Here is an 8,283-nt window from a genome sequence, read left to right on the forward strand (position 1 = left end):
ATTAAGCCTCACACACACACTATTGAAATCCTCTCACATTCACTACTGAACACCTCACACACACACTACTGAAAATTAAGCCTCACACACACACTATTGAAATCCTCTCACATTCACTACTGAACACCTCACACACACACTACTGAAAACATCTGGCCTTGCACACACACTACTAAAATCCTCTCACATTCACTACTGAACACCTCACACACACACTACTGAACACATCTGGCCTTGCACACACACTACTGAAATACTCTCACATTCACTACTGAACACCTCACACACACACTACTGAAAATTAAGCCTCACACACACACTATTGAAATCCTCTCACATTCACTACTGAACACCTCACACACACACTACTGAAAATTAAGCCTCACACACACACTACTGAAAACATCTGGCCTTGCACACACACTACTAAAATCCTCTCACATTCACTACTGAACACCTCACACACACACTACTGAAAACATCTGGCCTTGCACACACACTACTGAAATCCTCTCACATTCACTACTGAACACCACACACACGCACACACACACACACACACACACACACACACACACACACACACACACACACACACACTACTGCAAATTAAGCCTCACACACACACACACACACACACACACACACACACTACTGAAATCCTCTCACATTCACTACTGAACACCTCACACACACACACTACTGAAAATTAAGCCTCACACACACTACTGAAAACATCTGGCCTTGCACACACACTACTAAAATCCTCTCACATTCACTACTGAACACCTCACACGCACACTACTGAAAACATCTGGCCTTGCACACACACTACTGAAATCCTCTCACATTCACTACTGAACATCTCACACACACACACACACACTACTGAAAATTAAGCCTCACACACACACTACTGAAATCCTCTCACATTCACTACTGAACACCTCACACACACACTACTGAAATCCTCTCACATTCACTACTGAACACCTCACACACACAATACTGAAAATTAACCTCACACACACACTCCTGAAAAACATTTTACTGAAAGGTTCTCAGTAGGGAATGTGCATGTGTTTCACCTATGTGTGTGTGAGGGGATTCTTGCTGTAACGGAAGTCATTCTAATGTAAAGGATGTCATTCTAATGTAACGGAAGTCAGTGGTCTCTTTGCTAGCCCCGTTAGCTTCATTAGCTCCAGGCTGCTACTCCGAAGTGTTTGTTGTGTTGATGCCTGATGGAGTATTCTTCATTGAAATATCGCACTTATCGTATGGCTCTGCGGTTCAAACAGACCGTCCATGAATGCAGTTTATTCGGTAAGTGAAATTCAAGCACTTTATTTCTTACTTGTTTTTTTATTCAGCTAACAAGCGAGACGAAGCTACATCTGTGCTAACGATGCTATCCGTAGCATACAAGTTAAAACATAATGGAGAAGTGTAAAACATTAAGAAGGATTATACTGTAAAACATAAGGCTTCTCGGTGAGGTTGGTAAAATAAGGTCATGCTTGTACATTAGTTAGCTTGCTAGTTAGGTAACTGTATGCATTGTTATTGTTAATTTAAAATAGCTATGCTCGACGATGCAGACAGCTAGCGTCACATTAGTGTTGAAGAGCAGAGTACTGTATGAGATTAACCTCACTATAAGATCTGTGTATCTGAAAAATATGAATCTCACATTTCCAGTTGGTTCCAGAAATAATGTTAACGTAGATATTGCAATATGGTTTGTTGAGCTGGAGTTGATTATTGAAGCTTACTGGTTAACGTTCATCATATTAAACGAACGAACTCAAACATTGTTGTTTTTATTAATATTAATACCAATACTTACTTAGTATTTTATTATCATTGCACTGGAGAAACCGACTTATTGTGGCAGCAGAACGTGAACATGTAACTTAATGCCTGCATTTGAGGGCGAAAAATAGCTCAGTCAATGCTTTAGGGACAAGGAAATTATTTGTTTAAATATTAGATATGATGTTATGTGTGCTTCTGTGACAATGAAGCTTATTCATTGCATTACATTTGTTGAAGATGTTTGTCTTTTACCCTTACGTGTGTGTTACAAATGAATGTGAATATGGCATAGGACGAATATTTAAATTGACTATCTCATGAAAAACGATTCTAAAATAAAAAGGACCACAACTATACAATAATACACAATCCAACTGATAAGATACAGTAAGGGCTTTGATATCCAGCACTTTCTTTAAGGATAACAAAAAGATTATCATGACATTTGCATGTAAAAAAGTCTGTGACCAACACATTGTTACTTTACATATATATATATTTTTGTTTAAAGTTTCCAGGTGATGCAGACAGACCAGAGGATGCTGACCACGAGAGACAGACCTATTCCTAACATCAGTGAACTTCAGCATGGACTCAAAGGTACAAAGAATCGAGAAACGTTCTGGTTTAAATAGATAAAGTAACAACTATAATCAGCTTTCACATTTCAATGTATTTAAGGCAATTATTATTTTACATTGTGAGAATTGCTACCATTTGTCTCTACATATTGTCTGTAAAAGACGTGGTAAAAGTGGTTCTTGCAGTGAGACAACCGAGCAGTTGAATATTATTTAATAAGATATTTTAATGTTGATTAACTGCAGACTGTTCATTCATAATCTGATTATCGTTGTAGTACAAAGTGATGAATTAAAAAAACACATTAAAATACATTATTTCTACAGCCGCTAAATAAACAAACGTTTCATAAATAACACACTTGCTCTGCAATAATGTCATATGTTTCTTGTCATTTCTGTTAGGAAAGGACATACCTGAAGGACACAACTGCCTCACCGTTTTCTCAGAGGGGCAAGAAGAAAATGAAAAGCTGATTTCAGATTAAAGACCAATACAGGACATTCACTAAGAAACTACACTTTTATTGTGAACACAAAGTCAAACAGGACCATCATTTGTGGCAGCTGAGCCCAGTATGGGCTCACAGATGCAGTTAGGTGGTTTCTTCATCAGGCCTGATCCTCCTCCATCAGGCCACGTCCTCATCCCAGAGAAAGACCTCTCCACCTTCTCCAGCCAAACCCACAGACAGGACATCCGTCATGCTGAGGTTTCTCCCAAAGTCTCTGCACGCTGTCTCAATTGATCCACACTGTGAATATGAGGGGGAAATGTGTGTCATAAATGCTTTAGACAATAAGAAATATGAAGTTAACTGTAAGGAATGGCTCATTCTTTTTTAAATAGACAAAACTATTACTGTATTTCAATATCTCATGTCTGAAAGTTTAATTTTTAAAGAAGAAGAGGCCCCAAAAATAAAGATTGGTATATCAATAAATGTAGTTGATTTTGTCTTTTTAATTGTTTAAAGTAGATAGAACTGGTACTTAAGAGTTTGAATACAGTCTGGTTGCGGAGGAGGCACACAGGTAAGAGCATATAGCTACCATCACATGTAACTAAGCTTGACTTGAATTTATTAAAAGTATAATTAAGTAACAGCAACAAATCAATAACAAATCGTGCAAAAATGTGAATCTTTGCTGGGTCCACTGTTGAATTTACCACATATTGTATGTTTTAGAAACCTTTTGGCATTTATAGATTTGTATGCAAGTAATATCCCAAAACTCAATAAATACCGTAGATTATTATTGAAAGTTATGCTGAATAGTTTCATGTTCACTTACCTTAAAGAGCCTGTGACAGCATCCCAACAACTGTTGTGCAATGAAATATTGGGCTACTAGTAATCTCGAACCGTCAGTTTAAAAAAGAAAAAGCGATACCGTTCCGTTAAATATCAATAATTTCGAACATCGCGGGGAAATTCCTTCGACTCATTTTGAAGTTTTGGGGGAAGCCGGAAGTGACGTCAATGCGGGAACGCTTCACTGTGCGGCGAGAGAGCCAAACACGGACAAAGTGTGTTGTCATGCGTAGAAATGGTGAATTACTGAGTTTAGGCACGTTAATAACGTTTTAATGAAGTTGACTACAGTATATTCATATGTGTCAGTGCTTTCATGTCAATTCGGCGAACATAAACATAAATGATCGTGGTGAAGATGATTACATTAGGATTAAAAATCGGAGCTGCTGAATTTCCTCCCGTCGGATGTGATATAAAAACAAATCGATTATTTTTGTAGTTGTAAACTCAAGTGGATGAAACTACATTTATTAGTGCTTTCATGTCAATGCGGCGAACATATGATACATTAAATGATCGTGAGAATGATGATTAAAAATCGTTTGTTTGTGCCGGTCTGCATTTCCTGATGAGAAAACAGTAGTTGTAGTACACCAACATGGATTAAACGTGTGGTTTTTTTTACCACAATGTTGGGTAAATTAATGGATAAAATGCACGGATTATTATTATTATTATTCCCACTCCGATCGGGACACTAGGTCCACCGTTTCCCCGCAGCGAGGCTCCCCCCGTTGACAGTTTACGTGGGCTGGGTGCAGTGGCCGAAGTGTGCGGAGTTTAAATCTCTCAAGTCATATTACAGGATAAAGGAAATACAGTTTAAACTGCCGTATGCAGAGAAGACGCCGACGTGTCGCACTTATCATTCATATTACATCATCAATCAGATCATATAATATCATAATATATAATATATTTTCTTATCTGAGTCAGCTTCTCCAGCCGTATCTGGCCGTGCAACACTTACAGTGTCACATACTGTATGCAGAAGTATTATTTTAAGCAACACATTATGTTGACGAAACACTCGAGTCAAATGTAATTAAAGTCAGATCCACTCGTGTCTTAGACGTGAACGCGCTCTCAGCTGGAGAGAGAAACCCGCTTGATTTACCGAGTTGATAACCAGCGTCGTAGGACCACTTAGCGAGATCTCGTTTGTTAGTTTGTTGTTGTTAGTTTGTTTGTTACTCAAACATATCCAGGGTATGTTGAACTGGCTTCGTAGTACAGGGCACAGGTGGCTAGCAGCGCTAATGTCAAAGACACAGACATTATGCATTATATTTGTATTTTACCAGGATGCAGTGACACAAATATTTACATATTTACATTTACTATCTACAGCACCCGCCACCCCTGACATCCCCCACTCCCCCCGTTGACAATTTACTAGCGGTACCGAAGTGGGCCGGTCGAGAGTCCCGGGATGATTTTTAGTCCCATTCCACCACTGGCTACATGACCATATGATCGCCCATATTGACGCACCTCATTCCTAAACTTCTAACAGATACAACATAAACCGATCCTTCAGCCTCATATGAGCTCTCAGACACGTTCAAAAGTAAACTGTCATCGCTGTCTGAGCTTGCTGCTGTGTGCGCCATCGTGCGTTTACATGCAGAAGCTGGGATCCTGAACGGTGCAGCTGGAGCGCTGTGCCCGCAATGACGTCACACATCAATTGGCGGGACTTGAAGAATCCCCGAGAAGATCCAGAAAATTGTCAACATTGAAGGCAGATTAATGGTTATCAAAGTACAAATATCCAAAATCAGTTCAGTAACGGTTTTCAAGGGGACAATATTTACTCAAATTGATGGGTTTGGATGATGGGGGAAACTCGTGTCACAGGCTCTTTAAGCAACGTAAAACGTGCAAACCGGGGGGAATACAAATACTTGTATTTCTCTTTTTTGGTTTGCAAGGGTGTCACCTTCCGCGGAGCCCATTTTCTGTAGTATTATCCTAACAAAGAGAAAACAAGAGGGAACAACCCTTATTTAGGTTTTTTAAAAAGTGACAATATCAGCTTGCATTCATCCGACAAAAATACGACACAGGGTACTAATTGCTGGTTGTCTTGTGTTTTATGGGATTTGGATAACGGATTTATTCTATAAAATATTTTGAATGGTTTTCACTTAATACTGTTATAAAGTCGGCTGCGGACAGCCGGGCTGTAGTAAATAGTGCAGCAGATCTACACAGCTAGCTCTCTAGTTAGCATTATTAACGTCAGCTATTTATGTACATTTTCAAGTTCTGCTTGAAAGCAAGTTCCTGCAAACTGTTCAAACAAACGCTTCAACTTGTACCATTTATAATCTGTATGTTTGAATATGGATCTTAAATCGGCGTGACGTTGAAGCAGCTGCAGTTCCTTTAAGCATAACGTTAGCATTTTGCTTCTGGCAACTAGATTTATGATTTGAAAATTATAAAAGTAGGGTAGACATGTGGATATTATCCGGCTGAACAAAACGTGACCCGTCTCTTAAATGTGTCTCAACCACAGACCTTATTTCCAGCTAGTTTCAAACCATATTGCAATATCTACGTCAACGTTATTTCTGGAACCAACTGGAAATGTGAGATTCATATTTTTCAGATACACAGATCTTATAGTGAGGTTAATCTCATACAGTACTCTGCTCTTCAACACTGTGACGCTAGCTGTCTGCATCGTCGAGCATAGCTATTTTAAATTAACAATAACAATGCATACAGTTACCTAACTAGCAAGCTAACTAATGTACAAGCATGACCTTATTTTACCAACCTCACCGAGAAGCAGAGATGTTCACAAGTCTTTTTTTGCAAGTCCAAGTCAAGTCTCAAGTCTTTGGTCACGAGTCCAAGTCAAGTCTCAAGTCTTTGTGGGGTGAGACTTGATCAAGTCTCAAGTCTTTGGTCACGAGTCCAAGTCAAGTCTCAAGTCTCTAAAAAAATAAAAGTCTCATGTCTCTTCTGGTTGTAATAAGCCTTCTATTGTCTGCTGCTATCCAGTCTGTTAAGAATACTGCACAGCTATATCTAAGAAATGCAAAGCATTTACTGTGTTATTATCACTCCTATATCTATTAGCATACAGTATCAGTACTGATTAGTTGTTTGTTATATGATCACTTTAAACAGGCTATTGCAATGCAATATGAGGAAAAACATCACACTTTAGCTAAATGCAAACAACTTATAAGCAAAACACTTCAGAATCAGAAATCAGTATCACAAATACAAAGCTAGTAGCAAGCTAAGTTAACATTACATAGCTGATGCTGAGCTAAACATGTTTGCTAACCGTCCATATGCGTTAATGTGACTGACCTCTCCGGGTGAGTTTTCAAGTGCCTGATGAAATTTGACGTTGTTGCGCCAGCATCCTTGATTTTGATATTGCAGACTTTGCAGTGTGCGCTCCTTTTGTTATTGCCGCCGGCGTTTTGTTCGAAGTTTTTGTAGTTGAACCTAATTACAAGCGGTACAGCCGCAGGTGTGCCGCCGGTCGCCATTGTGTTACTACGAGGTAGTAACAGAGGTGCGCACGTCTGCGTAATGAGCCCGGCTAAAATAACTGGATGGCCTACCTGCCTGTCAGCCTTCCATCTGGGCACAAATTTATCTCGTGCCCTCATTGGTCATGTGCGCGTTCGTGTGTGTTGGAGGAGGCAGGCTCTATAAGGAAGTAGCAGCCTCTAGCAGATTATCTCCAGTTGTGTATTTTCTAATTCTAGCGATCTCGAGCCGGTTTCTCTCAAATGTACCTACCCCACCTTTAATACGCCAAAAATAGAAAACACAATGATTGTTCTCGAGTCCCAACACACGAGTCCAAGTCGAGTCTGAAGTCTTTTGGTCACGAGTCCAAGTCAAGTCTGAAGTCTCTGTGTGTGCGACTCGAGTCCGAGTCGCAGACTCGAGTCCCCATCTCTGCCGAGAAGCCTTATATTTTACAGTATAATCCTTCTTAATGTTTTACACTTCTCCATTATGTTTTAACTTGTATGCTACGGATAGCATCGTTAGCACAGATGTAGCTTCGTCTCGCTTGTTAGCTGAATAAAAAGACAATTAAGAAATAAAGTGCTTGAATTTCACTTACCGAATAAACTGCATTCATGGACGGTCTGTTTGAACCGCAGAGCCATACGATAAGTGCGATATTTCAATGAAGAATACTCCATCAGGCATCAACACAACAAACACTTCGGAGTAGCAGCCTGGAGCTAATGAAGCTAACGGGGCTAGCAAAGAGACCACTGACTTCCGTTACATTAGAATGACATCCGTTACATTAGAATGACTTCCGTTACAGCAAGAATCCCCTCACAAACACATAGGTGAAACACATGCACATTCCCTACTGAGAACCTTTCAGTAAAATGTTTTTCAGGAGTGTGTGTGTGAGGTTAATTTTCAGTATTGTGTGTGTGAGGTGTTCAGTAGTGAATGTGAGAGGATTTCAGTAGTGTGTGTGTGAGGCTTAATTTTCAGTAGTGTGTGTGTGAGGTGTTCAGTAGTGAATGTGAGAGGATTTCAGTAGTGTGTGTGTGCAAGGC

General features: G+C 39.6%; 1 long non-coding RNA gene across 1 annotated transcript; it reads left to right on the top strand.

The window, feature by feature from the left end:
• Positions 1-1,203: 1,203 nt before the first annotated feature.
• On the top strand, positions 1,204-3,305 carry LOC139436066 (uncharacterized). The gene is made up of 3 exons (XR_011645276.1): positions 1,204-1,326; positions 2,330-2,418; positions 2,805-3,305. It is a non-coding gene; the product is annotated as an uncharacterized lncRNA (long non-coding RNA).
• Positions 3,306-8,283: the final 4,978 nt, after the last annotated feature.

The sequence above is a fragment of the Pseudochaenichthys georgianus genome, chromosome 22, assembly GCF_902827115.2.
Source record: "Pseudochaenichthys georgianus chromosome 22, fPseGeo1.2, whole genome shotgun sequence".
Lineage (NCBI taxonomy): Eukaryota > Metazoa > Chordata > Actinopteri > Perciformes > Channichthyidae > Pseudochaenichthys > Pseudochaenichthys georgianus.